This window comes from Musca domestica, unplaced genomic scaffold (genome assembly GCF_030504385.1).
Source record: "Musca domestica strain aabys unplaced genomic scaffold, Musca_domestica.polishedcontigs.V.1.1 2, whole genome shotgun sequence".
Taxonomy (NCBI): Eukaryota; Metazoa; Arthropoda; class Insecta; order Diptera; family Muscidae; genus Musca; species Musca domestica.
In genome coordinates, this window is record NW_026712249.1 from 48,118,857 (window position 1) to 48,137,291 (window position 18,435).

The 18,435-nt window shown below is 37.3% G+C and overlaps 1 protein-coding gene across 1 annotated transcript in view; it reads right to left on the reverse strand.

Moving 5' to 3' along the window:
* The window catches only part of LOC101887557 (mastermind-like domain-containing protein 1), a 285,577-nt gene that overhangs the window by 258,357 nt on the left and 8,785 nt on the right, over nt 1-18,435 (reverse strand). The window contains exon 3 of the mRNA XM_059121464.1: nt 11,432-11,457. The gene's annotated coding sequence lies outside the window, so the exon portion shown is untranslated. The remainder of the gene's footprint in view (nt 1-11,431; nt 11,458-18,435) is intronic.

Below are 18,435 nucleotides of genomic sequence, written 5' to 3' on the forward strand. Positions count from 1 at the left end.
ATTTGCCCAAATTGGATGAAATTTGGCACATACGACCGAATTGAGTCTAGAAGCTAGTATGTCAAATTTAGTGAAGATCGGTTCAGATATAGCTATAACTCCCATATATACTGTTCATCCGATTTGTCATATTTGTTACCCACAGCCATAATATGCACTCCGTAACAACGATATTCAGGGAAATATATCAGAATATCGTTCAGAAATATCTTTGCCAAATTTTATCGAGATCGGTTTCGATTTGGATATAGCTCCCATATATATTTTTATCCGATTTCAGATTAATTGTGCACCAAATGGGCAATACAACTCAGAATTTAAAAGATACAAATGCTTCGGCATATTTAGTTCTTTGAACTTTAAATTATAATAATAATCATAGCGTGTATGATTGCATTCTCTCATAAAAACTTTTAATTGTTATGCGCAGCTCAACTAAATTAGCAAAGTGGTGTAGGGTATCATAAAGTCAGCCCCGCCCGACTTTAAGACTTTCTTTACTAGTTTTTTATATGGATTTGCACATTTTCACACTATTAAAATATTTGTATTATATGTGGAAACCCCTTCATACTTGGTGTTTTAACGTGGTTATCTCAAAAATCAGTGCTGATACCAGAAAGCTGTTGTATATTTTTTTTCAGAAAGAGCATACCGGAAATCCTTAGAAGTCACCTACATTTTTGAAAGTAAAAATGGCGATTTGTTGAGTGCAAAGATCAGGGTGTATTTCTGCTTCTTCTGAGAAGAAGCATGAAACGATCGCACAGCTTTTTTTTTTTTTATATCCCTCCATACACAACTGGCTTTAATTATTCAACCCTAATTTTCTTTCTTTCCCTCTCTTCAAAAAATATAAATATATATTCCTTTACTTCTTCACAACCAATCACCTGGTCATCGTAGATAATAGTTCCTCCTTCATATTTCAACAACCTCTCCCACTTACAATAGTTTTTATTTCCATCTCTCTCTCATTTCCTGTTGCCTGTCATTGTGCCCAGAATTTTTAATTGATATTAAATGCATTCGTTCAATTATCATCTACACTTGTCAGCCTTCACACAATGGCATTGTGTTGCGCGTTTGATTAACGCTGCTTTGGATTGGATTTGCACGTGTACACCTCGCCAAAGTTACACAATTCGTATTGTATCGACTAAATCATGACCGGCATTCAACGGCATCCGACGAAAGGCTCTCGCTCTAGCTCATCCATTCGAGTGTCGGACTGTTTGTCTTGTCGGGCTGTGTTCGCCAAACAAATGGTCGTCGAAATGAGTTGCAAAGATAAGTGTTGGAAGTAATTAATTAGTAATGACAATAGCTTTGGTGTTCTCTATCTCTCTCTCCCTTTCTCTCGCCCTGTAATCCAACAAATTCAATACAGATAATTGTTATGAAGAGTGAAATATTTTTAAGCAGAAATTTAAAACGTCATTAAGGTAATTGATATAAGTGGGGGAAGGATAAAATTGGGGGGAAGAGGTGATATTTTAACTTTCCCTATTTTCAGGGAAGGAAATCTAATTCATCATTTTATCACATTGTACATTTTTCCACATAACTTACCATCCGCCGAACATATTCGTAAGGTCCTTAATTAAATCCAAGCAAATTTAAAGACAACCAATCTTGTGAGACATTTACAACTGTGTACCTAGACTGTCAGACGATTAGGTTTCCTGCACACGCAAACCTTAAGTGATTTTACTCGGCTAAAGAAAATATTTTCATAGAATCTCCACTTTCTCCTCTATGGCCATGGTCTCATCGCACACCTTCATGTTAGGCGACTAGCATCGCATGACACGTAAATTAGCGTGACGTGATATGGCAAACACGAGCGGTAATGTGAGCACGTTTGTTTTTCATTCCGTTTTATGTCCCTAAATGGCATAGGAAATTGAGTTCTTAATTTATTGACTAAAGCGGCGAGCAGTTGAAAGTGTTCGAAGGAGTAATTAACGCAATAAAACACGATTTAAGTGTTTTTAAATTCGACAATGAAAAAGAAAATCAATAAAACAAAGTCGTAAACAATTTATTGGACAACCATAAGGAGGATATTATTGTTTTTCAAAATTAATTTCCTGAAGGTGGGAAAAATTAATATTTATATACACGCCAAAAAAATAGAGAAATTGTTAAAATAATAAAGCCGAGTTTTTTGTTCTTAATCAGATGACTTCACATGACTTGGACCCAAAGAAGCCTAAGTTGCCAAATCGATTGGAAAGTGTGGTCAAGACCTTGAGGGTCTAAAGGTAAAACCGGGTAAAATAATAGGTAAAATCAGTAGGTACATTTACCTACATGGAAAATTTTCTGCGAAGAGGTTTTCTACCCCCTTAGAAACCAAGATGGTAAATAAGAGTCAAATCAATTGGAAAATGCAGTGAAGACCCCGTAAATAGCTGAAATCAGGGGATACCTTCATATCAAAGTTTTCAGAAAAACGTGGGACTAAATTGATAATTTTTTGAAGGATGGTTTCTTTTATACCCTTTTATAGGGGCTATACCAAAACTAGTACCAACATGACCCATATTTTAATATCCATACCATATGGCTATAGAGGGAATATATCAATTGATACTGACAAAACGTTTCTCATCGAAATAACGGTTTTAGACCCTAGGTCTCTTTCGACCAAACCCGTTTCAGGTCATTTGGAGTCGATCTGGCGATGTCCGTCCGTCTGTCTTCTGGTTGGCTGGTGAGCACGATAACTCTCGAAGGGAGTATCCAATGTGATCCAAACTTGGAACATCGTAATATTATAACCAAACTTAGATTGATGGGCAATATCGATCCACTCCTTCTGGTACATCCCCCAAAAAGGTCAAATTTTTCAAAAATTAATTTAGCTCACAAAAAGAGAAAGGATAATCCGATTTTGCTCCAACTTTGCAAATCCTAATATTTGGTCAGGTGCGAAAATGGACAATTTAGTTTCACTTCATCCCACAAATTTTAAATAATAACAACTCTTATAAAATGTGATGTGAGGGGTCGATTGTCTTATATGAATTATACACATCACAAGGTCTGGTGAGAATATGGAATATATCGGTCCACTCCTTCCGGCACCTCCCCGACAAAGGATCAACATTTTGAATATCCATGAAGTTCATAAAAAGCGAAATTAACATTCGATTCCATTCACACTTAGTACATTTCAATATTTCTATAAACACAACTTCTGTTATAAAGATGGTAGAGATCGGACCATTCCTTCTGGTACCACCCCCACTAAGGGTGAACATTTTGAATATCCATGAAGCTCATAAAACGCGTAATTAACATCCGCTTCCATTCAGACTTGATACATCCTAATATTGCCATCATCACAAGATGTGTTATAAATATGGTAGAAATCTGACTATTTGTACTGGTACCTCCCCCACAAGGGTTCAAAATTTTGAATAATTATATCTCTTATAAAATGAGAAATAAGCATCCGACCTTCTTAAAATTTCACAAACCCATATATTTCTGTTAACACAAGATCTGGTGTGAAGATGAGATGCATCGATCTACTCCTTCTGGTACCTCCCCCACAGGAGGATCAAATTGTTAATAACAAAATGCCCTAAAAATGCGAAATAAGCGTCCGATTTGTTTCAAACTTCACACATATCAATATTTCTACTAACAAAAGATATGGTGTGGAGATGATAGATATCGGCCTGATCCTATTTCCATCATTGCTATGTCAGGTGGAAAAATGGACAATATCGGTCCACTCCATCATGTACCTCACCCACAAGGGTCAAATATTTTGAATAATTATGACTCTTATAAAATGTAAAACCAGATTCCGATTCTGTTCAAATTCTTATATTTTTACTACCATTAGATTTGACGTCAAGATGGTAGATATGTACTCCTTCTTATACCTCTCCCACAACGGGTCAAAATTTTGAATAATTATAAGTCTCATAAAATGCTTTGGTTCTATTCAAATTTCGCACATAAGAATATTTTTAACATAAGATCTGGCGTGAATATGTGATATATCGGATACCTTCATAAAGAAAATAGATTCTTGCCACAGAGGTCAGCTGAGAATATGCACATTCGGATGGCCACCAAAACTCAAGCGCCGGTCATGGTGATGGTGTGGGCAACAATAACAGCCGATGGTCGCTCTGCGCTCGTTTTAATCGACCGTGGCATCAGAATAAATGCCCAATTTCATCGCGAAAATAATCTGGAGGGTGTATTAAAGCCTTGGGTACGCAAACAGTTTCGCGGCAGACCTTGTACTCAGCACAATCACACTCAGCACGCGCCATCCAAGAATGGTTACCATATTGAGGTTCCTCGCTTCAGTTCCAGCGCACAATGGCCACAAAAATCTCCGGATACCATTCCGTTGGACTGTTGTGTCTGGAGTATTTTGGAAAGCAAGGTTGGCACTAAAAAAATACCATAGGATCGATCACCTCAAGCAAACGCTTCGCCTGGAATGGGACAAAATACCGCAGAGCAACATTCGGGCAGCGTGTGACGGTTTCATTGGCCGTTTGAAGGCCATAATTCGTGCCAAAGGTGACCAATTCGAACAAATCTAAACTTATTCTAAAATTTGATGCTAATTCCGACATTTTTTGCTTCCATTCAATAAAATTTAAAAAAAAATGTAAAAGTTAAAAAAATACTTTGTTGCAGTTTTTTTCATCTCACCCCGTACTTTCTATGGCAGAAAATTTTCTATAAAGGTATATGTGTTTCCATAGCCCCCACATGACGGTATATTCCCATATTCAGTATTTTGATCATGTTTAATCATTTTAGCCCCAATTAACGGTATTTCTCGTCATTCGGCATTAATAGACTATTTTTACTTGAATTCTTCTCCAAATGGAGTAGAGGGTATTAAAAAGTTCGGCCCTGGGAATGGTACCGCTTTTTACTGTTAAACATTGATATAACATGCAGAGAAATTTTAGATTTTTCAAGAATTCTTTTCCGAATAACCGTGGATTCTGTAAGTACTTATCTTCGAACTAAGAAATCTTGAATTTCGTAAGAAATATTTTAAAGCACTTACACTTTAAATTTGCTGCCACTTAAACATATGCAAACAACTAGGCGTAAACTTCCGACTCCAAGTTTACCTTAAACTGGTGATATCTTTGTTTTGGGACCTAAATTTTTTAAGAACTCATTACAAAAGCTCAATAATTTTTTCGATATTCCAGCAAACGAATATTTCTTATTTTCATAATCGTTGAGAGATAAGCTGTAATCTTTTATTCCTCAGTTAAAAAAAAATCTTTGCTTTCAATCTTCAATGGTTTCCTATTAAAATCCCAAAATTCCTACGAATAACATGTGCTTTTGAAAAATTGGCCTTCAATATGAAATGTTAACATTTTAATCTTTGAAATTTTAATGATCGTTATTGTTGTTGTTCTTGCTTCTTAATGACATCCTTTTGTTATCCCCTTCGAATTGTCTTAATGAGAATATGTTTCTCGGTAATGATTTCCCAATTATGAATAAGTATTTCATTTGGAGAGTTTCCTCGAAAACTAGTGGGAAATCGAAAGGAAGTTGTTTTAATAATTTCTAAAGAAATCATTCAAATGTTTCAAATACCTTAATTATGGACAAAATGTTTTAAGTTTTTGTTTTTTTTGGATTTTGGAGAGGGGAAAGTTTTTGGAACTACATTTTCACATTGTTGTCTTATGAAAACTGGTTTATTTCTGGAAATTTAAGTTCAAAGCAAATGAGCTGAACTTTAGTAGAACAGAATACTTAGTATGAGTCCTATTTTATACCCTCCACCATTTTATGGAGGGTATATTAGTTTTGTCATCCTGTTTATAACTCCTCGAAATATTCATGGTAGACCCTACGAAGTATATATATTCTGGATCAGCGTAAAATTTTAAGACGATTTAGCTAATCTCTTTCGAACGAATTGAGATAGAATGCATTCATGCATAGTTTACAAGTAGGCAGGTTAAGTTCGTAAATGGGCCATGTCGGCCGACGTTTTCGTATAGCCCCCATATAAAGGCACCTCCTTTTATTCGGTATTTTCATGATTTTAGCGGAATTATTTCAAATTTCGTAGTTGAAGTTCGTAATGTGTACCACAGCCTATGACAAAAGTTTTTGTATTCAGGTCCACGTCTTCGTATAGCCCCCATATAACGGAACCCCCGAAACACGGTATTTTCATGATTTTTGCGATATTATTCACCGGAATTGTAAGAAATTTTCTAGAAAATTTTCAAGTTCCTTCCAAATGGTGGAGGGTATTAAAAGTTCGCCACGGCCAAACATAGCTTTTTTATATCCTCAGCCATATGGCTACAGAGGGTATATACAATTTAATACGTTCACACGTGCCTAGTCACAATAACGGTTTTAGACCTTAGGTCTCTTTGGACATTTGGAAACGATCTAGCGATGTCCGTCCGCCCGTCCGTCCATCTGTCTGGCTGGTGCACACGATAACTCTCGAAGGGGTTATCCGATTTGATCCAAATCGGGTACATCCTAATATTTTTGTCAAACTTAGATCGAGTTCGGAGATGGGCGATATCGGTCCACTCCTTCTGGTTCCTCCCCCACAAAAAGTCGAAATTTTCAAAAAATATATTTTATGCACAGAAAGAAAAAAGATAATCCTATTTTGCTCCAACTTTGCATATCCTAATATTTATATCAGTGCTAGGTCAGGTGTGAAAATGGACAATATCGCTCCACTCCGTCAAGTACCTCCCCAAAAAATGGTCAAAATTTTGAATAATTAAAACTCTAATAAAATGTGATGTAAGAATCCGATTGTCTTCAAATTTCACACAACGCAATATTTATATTAACCCAAGGTCTGGTGTTAAGATGGACAATATCGTTCCACTCCTTTTGGTACCTCCCCCACAAAAGAACGAAATTTTCAAAAAAAAATATATTTTGTGCACAAAAAGAAAAAGGATAATCCGATTTTGCTCCAACTTTGCATATCCTAATATTTTCTTCAGTGCTAGGTCAGGTATGAAAACGGACTCCTTGGACATTTTTAGGTGTGAAAATGGAAAATGGACTCCATCAAGTACCTCCCCCACAAATGGTCAACATTTTAAATAATTAAATCTCTCATTAAATGTGACGAAGGAGTCCGATTGTCTTCAAATTTCACACATCCTAATATTTATATTAATCCAAGGTCGGTCCACTCCTTCTAGTATCTCCCCCACAAATGGTCGAAATTCGAAAAAAAATATTTTCTGCACAGAAAGGGAAGCAATAATTTAATTTTGCTCTTATTTTGCAAATCCTAATATTTGCGTCCGTTCTAGGACTCGTGCCAAAATGGATAGTATTGGTTCACTCCATCAAATGCCTCTCCCACAAAGGGTCAAAATTTTGAATAATTATAACTCTTAAAAAATGTCATATTTATATAGGTCAGATACGAAATGGACAATATCGACCCATTCTTTCGAAACCCACCCCATAGAGGGTCAATAGTTTCCAAATTCATAACAGAAGTCAAAATATTTTATAATAATCGAACATTGGCTGAGGGTATACATCTGTCGGAAAAACCGATCGATACTTTTTTACTTGTTTTTTTTTTACTTCCTATACCCTCAGCCATATGGTTATATATAATTTGATACGGCCAAAACATGCCTCATCGAAATAACGGTTTCGACTTTAGGTCTATTTGAACCAAATCCGTTTCAGAACATTTGGAGTCGATCTAGCGATACCCCTCCGTCTGTCTGTCTGGCTGGTGCGCACTATAACTATCGGAGAGAGTATCTGATTTTGTCCAAACTTGGAACATCGTAATATTTTTATCAACCTTAGATCGAGTTTGGAAATGGGCAATATCGCTCCACACCTTCCGGTACCTCATGTAAAAAGGTCAAATTTTCATAAAAAAAATATTTTGGGCATAGAAGTGATAATCCGATATTGCTTCAACCTTGCAAATCTCAATATTTGCATTAATGCTAGGTCATCCCTTATCCCACCAACATATCCACCAAACATTTTTAAATTAATTTGTAGATGTTTCTTAACTTAATTCCTCACTAACTCAAGCAAAACTAACAGGCAACTTAAAATCACCCCAATAAAATAGGGATTTTCAAAAGTTTATCCTCACCCAAGGAAACATTCTCTAAAACTTGTTAGAAATTAACAATGTGGTGTACTTGTGTTATCCTGCAAGTTTGTTGTCTAGCATTCTTAATAACGAAAAAGAGATGTATGTAAACATTGTTAAAATGTACACCAAAGATGTACAGCGATATATGTATGTCTGCTCGTGGAAATGCATGGAAATGTAACCCCCCGCCAATGGCATAACATTTTGCTGTTGTGTTAGCGGAACTTTACTAATTTCCCCCACACCGTATGCAACAGGAAATTTGAAAACAAACTTAACAAAGCCACTTCTCCTGTTGCACACCGAGATGATGTACTGCGAGGGAATGTGTGAAATTGTGTCACAATGGCTGCACTGCACAGCAGTGCACTAGATGACTTGGAGAGGAAGTTTCAATGTGTGCTTATTCATATGGATCGTTTCTTATTATATATACTATCTTCCTACTGACACGACATTTAACGAGAGGTGAGATGAAAAAATGCAACCAATTTAACGCTGTTGTCATTTCTAAGCCATTAGTACGATAGCTGTTAAAATTATTCCAATGACAGGTTATTATATAGCTTACAAGCGTACAAAAGCATTTTGGTGAGAATTTTTCAGAAAAAAAAAAGTTATTCGTGAAATCGAGCGAGAAAGTGTGAAAACCACAAGTGGCTATCGCTAGACCACTCCAGCATTTAAAGGTGAATAAATCTTTTGTGTCTCGTACCATCGCTCGTTACCGTGGTACTGGTAGCGTAGCCCGACGTCAAGGAAGTGGACGGAAGAAAACGGCAACATAAGCAGTAAGGGTTCGAAAAGTAGAGAAGCGACTTGATCGAAACCCGCGTCGCAGTGGCCGGAAACTGGCTCGTGAGCTGAACATATCGCAATATTCCATTCGGCAAATAAGGAAAATGAGCTCGGGGTAAAGCCATTAAAATTCCAAAAAGTGCATGAACTTACACCGCAAAAGAAAGAAAATAGACTCAGAAGAGCTAAGGAGTTGATTCGCTTGTGGTGAACGGTGAACTGCCGAGTTTGGTTTTCTCCGATGAGAAAACACTCGTTGTCCAGCAATTTGTAATTTGTTGGCCACCAGAACTCAAGCGCCGCTATAACAGCCGATGGTCCCTCTCCGCTCGTATTAATCGACCGTGACATCAGAATAAATGCCGAATGTCCCTCGCGAAAATATTCTGGAGGGTGTCTTAAAGCCTTCGGCACGCAAACATTTTGGCCGCAGGCCTTGGACATTCCAACAGGACTCAGCACCATCGCACTCAGCACGCGCTATCCAAGAATGGTTACAATGGTTCCTCGCTTCATTTCCAGCACACAATGGCCACTAAAATATCTGGATACCAATCCGTTGGACTATTGTTTCTGGAGTATTTTGGAAAGCAAGGTTGGCATTAAAAAATACCAAAAAGTCGATCACCTCAAGCAAACGCTTCGCAGGAAATGGGCGAAAATACCGCAGAGCAACATTCGGGCAGCGTGTGACGGTTTCATTGGCCATTTGAGGGCCATAATTCGTGCCAAATGTGACCAATTCGAACAAATCTAAACTTATTCTAAAATTTGATGCTATTTCCGACACTTTTCGCTTTCATTCAACAAAATTAAAAAAAAAAAACGTAACAATTATGCCGTTTGACTTTGTTGCAAATTTTTTTTCTCACCTTGTGTGTAGTGCAGTTCGATGTCTGTTTCGAAAAATGGGTTTCAGATTAGGATTTTTATGCCAAACTTTCCTTCTGATATTTTATTTACGAATTAGTTTTTGAAGTTCTGGTTCTTGATACGACACATTGCACACCCATTACAACGGAAGTGCATTTTCTAAAAAAGAATCACTGCTATTTCGCATTACCCACATATTCGCCCTTTTACAAGCTGCAAGAATGACTTCGTCACAGGTCCAATGGGTGGAAAACTAATATTCTACCTTCGCGAACAGCAAACTGCTTGCACTTCAATTGAAATACTTACTTAAGTAGTTGTAATACTAGAAGACGTAGCTGTCCTTTTTTATACCCGATGGACGGTATATCCATTTTGTCATTCCGTTTGTAACTCCTCGAAATATTTATGTCAGACCCAACAAAGTATATATATTCTTGATCAGCGTAAAATTCTAAGACGATCTAGCCATGTCCGTCTGTCTGTCTGTCTGTCTGTCTGTCCGTCCGTCTGTTGTAATCACGTTTGCATATAGCCTCCATATAACGGTACCTCCCGATATTCGGTATTTTGATGATTTTAGCGACATTATTCACAGGACTTATTTCAAATTTGGTATTTAAAGCAGGTCCAGATCTTTGTATAGGCCCCATGTATCAGTACCTCCTTATATTCGGTATTTTGACGATTTTAGGTACAATACTCACCGAAATTGTTTGAGATGTCGTATTTGAAGTTCATAATGGAAGCTACAGCCTGTGACAGAAAATTTTCTATGCAGGTCCAGGTCTTCGTATAGCTCCTATATAACGGTACCTCCCTATGTACGGTATTTTGATGATTTTGGCTACATTATTCACCGTTTATTTCAAGTTTCCAATTTGAATATGTTAATGACTTGTAACAAACAATGCCTATGAAGATGCACGTCGTACCGGCCCTAATATAACGGCTATATTCGGTATTTTTAAAATGTTAACAGAATTTTTGGTGAATGTTATTTTTTTCGAAAATTTTCAAATTCGTTCTAAATGATGGAGTGTATTCAAAGTTCGGCCCGGCCGAACTTACTGCTTTTTTATTTGTTGAACTTGTTTTTTTCTCATATCTCTAGAGGTGTCTAATTATGGAGCAAAAATTAATTTTCATTGGTAGGCCATGATTTGTTTACTCCATAACTCACAGAATGTCCCATATACGAGCACAACCCTACTATCACTCTCCATCGTCCAAAACAACGCGAGTAGCTTGTAATATTCAACAACAAAATAATTTTTTAGAAACAAAATCATATGTTAAAATTTTACTTGAACGAAGCACATATGTGGGTGTGTGTTCATGCGAGCGAGCTCATCTGTGTACAAAACCTAAGTATTTTTAAATATAATACCCGTCGTGTACCCCAAGTGAGCAATGGACGATACGTAGGAAGAGCTTATGTGCATAAGAACAAAAACAAAAACCAACATCAGTGTAACACCAAAATTAGCTACATCATGAGTCGTTCGGTGTTCCTCCTTCTGCACAACGATGAGTAAGATAAATGAAAAGCTAGTACTTTTTGGTACTCCATAAAAGTGGAGGTTAGTTTAAAATGCATGGTTTACCACTCACCTGTTGTGGGCTCTTCAATATTAAATCTGAAAGAAAAAAGATAAAAAATAAGATTAAAAAATAATTTTCTTTATTAACTAAAAAAAATAAAAGGCATTAAATTGTTTTTTTTTTTTTTTTTTTTTGAGAAATTGGGTATAAGTTCTTTTAACAAAAAAAAATATGGAAAAAATACTAGAACCACAAAAATCAACACATCAGTTGATCTACCAACGATAGCGATACAGTATTTAAACGAGATGGGTGGAATAATAATTTGCCTCGCATTAAGATAACGACTCAGCTGCTCCCAAGCAACCTCCCCTCGTTCGGAACCTAAGCAGCTTTGCAAAAAAACAAAAAAAAAAATATTGTGTGTTCACTTTTGAAAAATTCAGAGTTTATTTTTAAATACCGAGTAAAAAAAGAAAAGCTGTTTAGGAAAAAAGAATAAAAACATTCCACAGAAGTGGGCGATAGAAGAGCTCAAACTCTTCTATGGGGCAATAGAAGAGCTGGAGGTCTTCTATGGGGCAATAGAAGAGCTGGAGGTCTTCTATGTGGCAATAGAAGAGCTGGAGGTCTTCTATGTGGCAATAGAAGAGCTGGAGGTCTTCTATAGGGCAATAGAAGAGCTGGAGGTCTGCTATGGGGCAATAGAAGAGCTGGAGGTCTTCTATGGGGCAATAGAAGAGCTGGAGGTCTTCTATGGGGCAATAGAAGAGCTTGAGCTTTTCTATTGTGCAATAGGAGAACTCAAGCTCTTCTATGGTGCAATAGAAGAACTCAAGCTCTTCTATGGGGCAATAGGAGAGCTCAAGCTCGATAGGCGATAGAGGAACTCAAGCTCTTCTATGGTGGGCGATAAAGGAGATCAAGCTCTTCTATGGCGGGTTTTAGAGGAGCTTAAGTTCTTCTATGGGGCGATAGAAGACATCCTATGGGGCAAAAGAAGGCCTCTAGCTCTTTTATGGACAATAGAAGACTTCAAGGCCTCCTATGGACAATAGAAGACCTCAAGGTCTCCTATGGACAAAAGAAGACCTCAAGGTCTCCTATGGACAATAGAAGACCTCAAGGTCTCCTATGGACAATAGAAGACCTCAAGGTCTCCTATGGACAATAGAAAACCTCAAGGTCCCCTATGGACCATAGAAGACCTCAAGGTCTCCTATGGACAATAGAAGACCTCAAGGTCTCCTATGGACAATAGAAGACCTCAGGGTCTCCTATGGACAAAAGAAGACCTCAAGCTCTCCTATGGACAATAGAAGACCTCAAGGTATCCTATGATCGATGGATGAACTCGAGGTCTCCTATTGGCGATGGAAGACATTAAGTTATACTACGGTCGATAGCAAAATTCAAGGTCTTCTATGGAGAAGACCTCAAACGATAGAGGACCTATGAACAATAAAAAACTTCAATGTCTCCTGTAGTCAATAGAGGAACCCAATCGTTTATAACAAAAATGAAGTTGTTTTTTCTTCCACAAATCTAATACATGGCAATGCCTGGCGTATGATAAACAATATTTTAATAACGTCAAAATATATTACGTATACGCAACACATCATAATCGCATTTATCACAATAACTCCCACCCAAAGAGAGTATAGGTTCGTATACCGCAACACACACACAGAAAAAGATTTGTTGCTTAATTCAGCATTCGTGACATTAAGCATAAATAAAGAAGTGAGGAGAAAGTAAATTGAATAATTGCTGTAGAAGCCAGACAATTTGTTAAATTTTACTCTCAAGTTGTCATTTAAGCCCCTGCCACGCCGTTGCCGCCCCAGCGGCGTTGAGGCAGGACAGGTATGAAAGTATGAAATAACAGCATTAATGCTGTTTGCATACAGAATCATTAAACGTTCTGGAGTGTCATGTTTTTGCCATGGTCGTTATTGTTGCTGCTGCTTTCGCTGGTGTCTTAGACAAAAACACCCGCCAGCAATGGACAAACGACTCGAAAGTGCTACTGACACATGAGGTGGGTAGTCGTGGCCGTATGACGACATTTGCTGGCATGCTGTTCATGCAACAGTCATGAGCATAAGCTGTTAAGCTATTGTGTTTGTGTTGTGTATGAGTGTGTGTGTGTGCGAACGTGCGTTTGGCTTAATTAATTTCTACTGCTTTTCTTCTTTGTTCCTTTTTACTCAACGGGGTAAGATGCATGCATGTGTGTGTGTGTGTTGGTAACAACACACAGAATGGGGTAGGTAATAAAAGCTTAATCTTGATTTAAAGTCTTTGCACAATGTGGTGGTTTATGCCTTTTAAAGAAGATAATTAAATGTGGGCATGTGTGCGGCAAGGGGAAAAACTTGATGTTGAAAAAACTTAATTTTAAGGAATTTGTTTGTAATTTACATCAAACAAGGAAACGAAATTTGTTGAAAAAAGTTAAGAAAACCTTAAAAGATGATGGAAATAATGCTGAGGTAAATATAATGGGGAAAGGCAACACGAGAAAAGTAAAAGACATGATATGTGAAACATTAGGAAACCCTAGTCATTGATTCATCGTAGCAATGTTCAGCAAAGAGTGGGAGTTTTTTAAGAAATTTACTCTTCACTTTTTTGTGTTATATTGGAGAAGAGAGCAAGAGTTCGCGCTAAGAGTAATAACAAGTGGAAAAATTTGTTTTCTGTACTAATGTGTGTATGTGTGTGTGTATATAGCAGCAAACCGACTCAGATATTGCGGGGAAAGAAAGGGTGATCGTGTACAAAATCAAAGAAGAGAAAAAGAGAAGAATGTAGGTACCAGTTGATTTTAAGTACGGAAATAACGAAAGCAACAGATTGGCGACAATGCTCTTCTACGTGCCAGTGAACCAAATGCTCAAAGTCTGAAGTTTTTTCCGACGGGTCTGACCGACGTAGTTCCGCACTCTCAGCATATTTTTTATTACTTTTTTCTGTAAAGTTAGAGTGCGTTTCTCTCACTCACTCTTTGAAAGGTTTGTGCTTATATATTGTGGATACAATAATGCGATCGGGCACAACTCGTTTAACTCAGGACAGACTTCTACAGCGGTAACAACAAAAACTCCCCAGACTTATTATGTGATGGTGAGAGGTTATTCTCGTGTGGGGTGATGGTGAAAAGAAATTGCAAGGAATGAAACACCAGAGATTATTCATATTCAATTCGAAGTAGTTTCATCCTCTATTGAAGTATTTCTATTTCCTACCTTAGTAATTTGGGGTGACGTCAGAGGCCCGGTTAGTATAACCGCGATACGAATGGGTTAACGCGTGACAAGTGTACACTTCGACTACAGAACGACAAGTGAACGCGAAGGTTCATACAATCACAGAGAATCGCGGTGATTGTCGAGGATCTTTGTCGATTACTACCACTAACAAATATTCCAATAAGAGAAAGTGTAAAACAAAGAGAGCAAACTCAACAACTATCATCCGTCGGCATCCGCGCTCTACGGTCTCCGCCGAGGACAGTTGCCGAGGAGATGCCCGTGGTGTCAATTAGGGTCCGTAATTGACTGCACTCGGGAAGATTGAGGTACTATCAACTTATACAATTAGTGTTCAAAGATCATTGAAAGTCGTTGATGATAAAAACAATTATTTTTTTATAACAAGATTCTTTACCCTATATTGGTACCAGATTTTACTACAATTTCTTGAAACGTTTGTATTGTAGGCATATTGTTAAAGGAAAACTAACTGATTTTTTAAATGAAAATTATTCCATGTGTTTGATACTTTATGTAAGTGGGTAATCGAGGGTTATTGCTACTTGCTTTTGTCAATACATTATGACAGTTGTTGTTAATATGTACGTCAGAACTTCATGTGACTTGTCTTCGGAATATGGACCGTAAACAGTTGGCGAAAAATCAGAAATTCGCGGGATATCCCTTTCGAGTTCGGAACGATTTCAAATCGATATCCTGCGCATTTAAATTTTTTTTGACGACTTCGCGAATTCTTTCCGACCTCGGTTCAAAAGTCGGCTAAAACGTCAAACTATCACCCGAACCTTCGGTAGGATAACACGTGAACTATTCCATATAACTTTTGGTCAGAAGTCGGACCGAATTCGCATCCGAAATCAGAAATTTCTTCCGACTTTCGGCTTGAAGTCAATCCGAACCCGGGCAGTTTGGTCCGGTGGGGGGGTATGTCAAAAACAGTAAAAATACTCCGCAAGAGCAAAATCTGCTCGATTTCGAGCTAATTTTGCGCCCTTTCGACAACGAGCAAAACTCGCTCGCCCCTATTCGAGCGACATCAAAAACAGGAGTATGGGCCACTTTTTAAATAAAATTTCGACCTTTGGTTATGGAGGTAAGAGATGAAGTAGGCCTGTTTTTTCCGCTGGACCTGACCTTAATATAAATATTGTGCTATACAAAATTTGAGCGAAATCAAATATTACTTTCGCTTTCCTTGATAATTTTTAAAATTTTGAACGTTTGTGGGGTAAAACTATTCTCCAAATCGGAAACTCCATCGGGATTACTTGTTCGTTCTAATCAGGTAGACAAATGGGCGGGCATCGAGAGATCGTCTCAAAATATCCTGAAACGAATCTAGGCCGTTTCTTTCAAGGAGTCAAATTTGGTTACCTACATATTTATAATAGTAGTGAAACTGGAATCTAGAAACGTAAAAAGGGTACGAAAAGTACTTAAATGTACTAAAAATTGAATAAAAAAAGAATTCTGAAATTTGGAATTAAAGTTCCTGATGGAGTGCAGTATAGGTGCACCAAAAGGTTTTTTCAAATTCGAAAACTTCTTAAATGGTACTAAACTTCTTAAATAGTACCATTTGGTTTTATTTGAATGGATAGAGATAAAAACGTAAAATTTTGGTATGAAAATCATAGTTGGATAGAATGTTTGATATATGAAGGGGGTTTCTGAAATGTGTGCACACTGTACTAAATGGTACTAAATTTCCAACATTTTGGCTTGGGGTGAAGGGAATTTTTCAAATTTTGTATTGGTTTCTCTGTTGATGTTAGGTTTGTAATAAGGAGGTGGTTCTGGCAATACGTACTACAAGTGTACGAAAATTGTACTATAATTGTACGAAAAGTACTGAATGATGGTATATTTAGTAGCGGGCGAAGGGATAGAGATAAAATATCGAATTTTTGTATTTAAATTACTGTGTTTGAGATTTGTCAGTGGATTCTACGAAAAGTACTAAATGCTGCTAAATTTGGTATTGGGTGTAGGGATAGATGAATGAAAAGAGATTGCTTGAAATCTAAACTTTGATATAGGGGTCGCTGTTTGTATCTGGAATTGAGATATGAAGGTGGTTTTGGATCGTACGAAAAGTACCAAATGGTACTAAATTTGATATTAGTCACAGGAATTGAGCTGGAATCTCAAAATTTAATATTAAGGACTCTATTTGTATCTGGGATAGATATATGGAGATGGTTTGAAAATCTGCATTATAATTGCACGAAAAAAACTGAATGACATCATATTTGCTATTGGGTGAAGGGATAGAGGAAAAAAATTCTGAAATTTAATATTTAGCGGTGGTTTCAAAATGCGCTTGGCCGAAAATGGTGAACTGCGGAATTTCCTTTTTTTCCGATAAAAAACATTCGTTGTCCAGCATAATAAATGCCGAATATTATCGCGAACCGCAGACGTTGAAAATTCCAACAGGACTCAGCACCATCGCACTCAGCATGCGCCACCCAAGAATGGTTACAAAATTACGTTCCTCGTTTCATTTTCAGCGCAGAATGGCCACCAAAAATCTTTGAATGCCAATCCGTTGAACTATTGTGTCTGGAGTATTTTGGAAAGCAAGGTTGGCGCTAAAAAAATAAAAAAGTGTCGATCTCCTCAAGCAAGCGCTTTGCCGAGAATGGGCCATAATACCGCAGAGCAACTTTCGGGCAGCGTCTGACAATACTATTGGCCGTTTTAAGGTCATAATTCGTGCCAAAGTTGAACAAATCGAACAAATCTAAAATTATTCTAAAATTTGATGCTATTTCCGACATTTTTTGCTTTCATTCAATAAAATTTAAAAAAATTATAAAATTCCGACGTTTGACTTTGTTGCAGTTTTTTTTATCTCCGCCTGTATATGAAATCTTGAAAGTCTCAAAATTACTAGTATGAAATGTTACACGGCATATGGAATCGCAAATTACTTTTCCTCCAAAAAATTGATGTGGTGGTTTTGTATTTTACATAATAATAACTCGACTCACAAACCCTGAACCTCCATACAACCTTCTTTTATGTAAACGTATTTGAACCTCCGACAACAAAATCTTTAAACCTAAAGCAGCAAAATCCTCTCTTTTTAATTTCCAATATTCCCACATGGCTGGCTACAACATTTTTAATCCATTAAAGAGGTAAAATAAAATTCAGCCAACCCCCCAACTATAGATGTGATGAGCTAGCCTCAAAACCACACCACCGCCTAATAAAATATTCCATCAAAAGCGTTTCGCTTTCAGTCATCATCAGCTGAATTGTGATGAAATGCCACTAAAGCATTTTACCCATCGTCCAGGGATGTATGTACCTTCATCCTTTATGTGTTGTATTATTTTTCTCAGTCCAACCTACGCCAGATATTTCATTCCTCTCCTGCATAGCCCTCATTTCAATTGCGAATATTTTAAAATGCTCGTCAGAGCAGCGAAACATTGCGCTATGTATTATTCAGAAGCTTCCTTTTTTTGTATTTGCGTTTAGATAACATTGTAATTAGCAGCTTTCACTCGTGTGGTATGGCTTTCTATTTTAATTCCATCCCGCACTTAATAACATCACGTCCAGTTCATAAATTTTTTATGCCAGCCACCTGTATCTGGATCGGATGTTACTCTTCTTTCAATGCCAATGCCAAGTAACACTTTTCCCATATCCCGCTTTTTTATTTTGGTTTACGTTTTTTCTTCTGGTATCCTGCCACGAACAGCAACAAATTCGCCAGAACTTTAAAACGTCATAAATATTCACCCTTAATGTAATTGCTTTATAAATGGTCAAGTT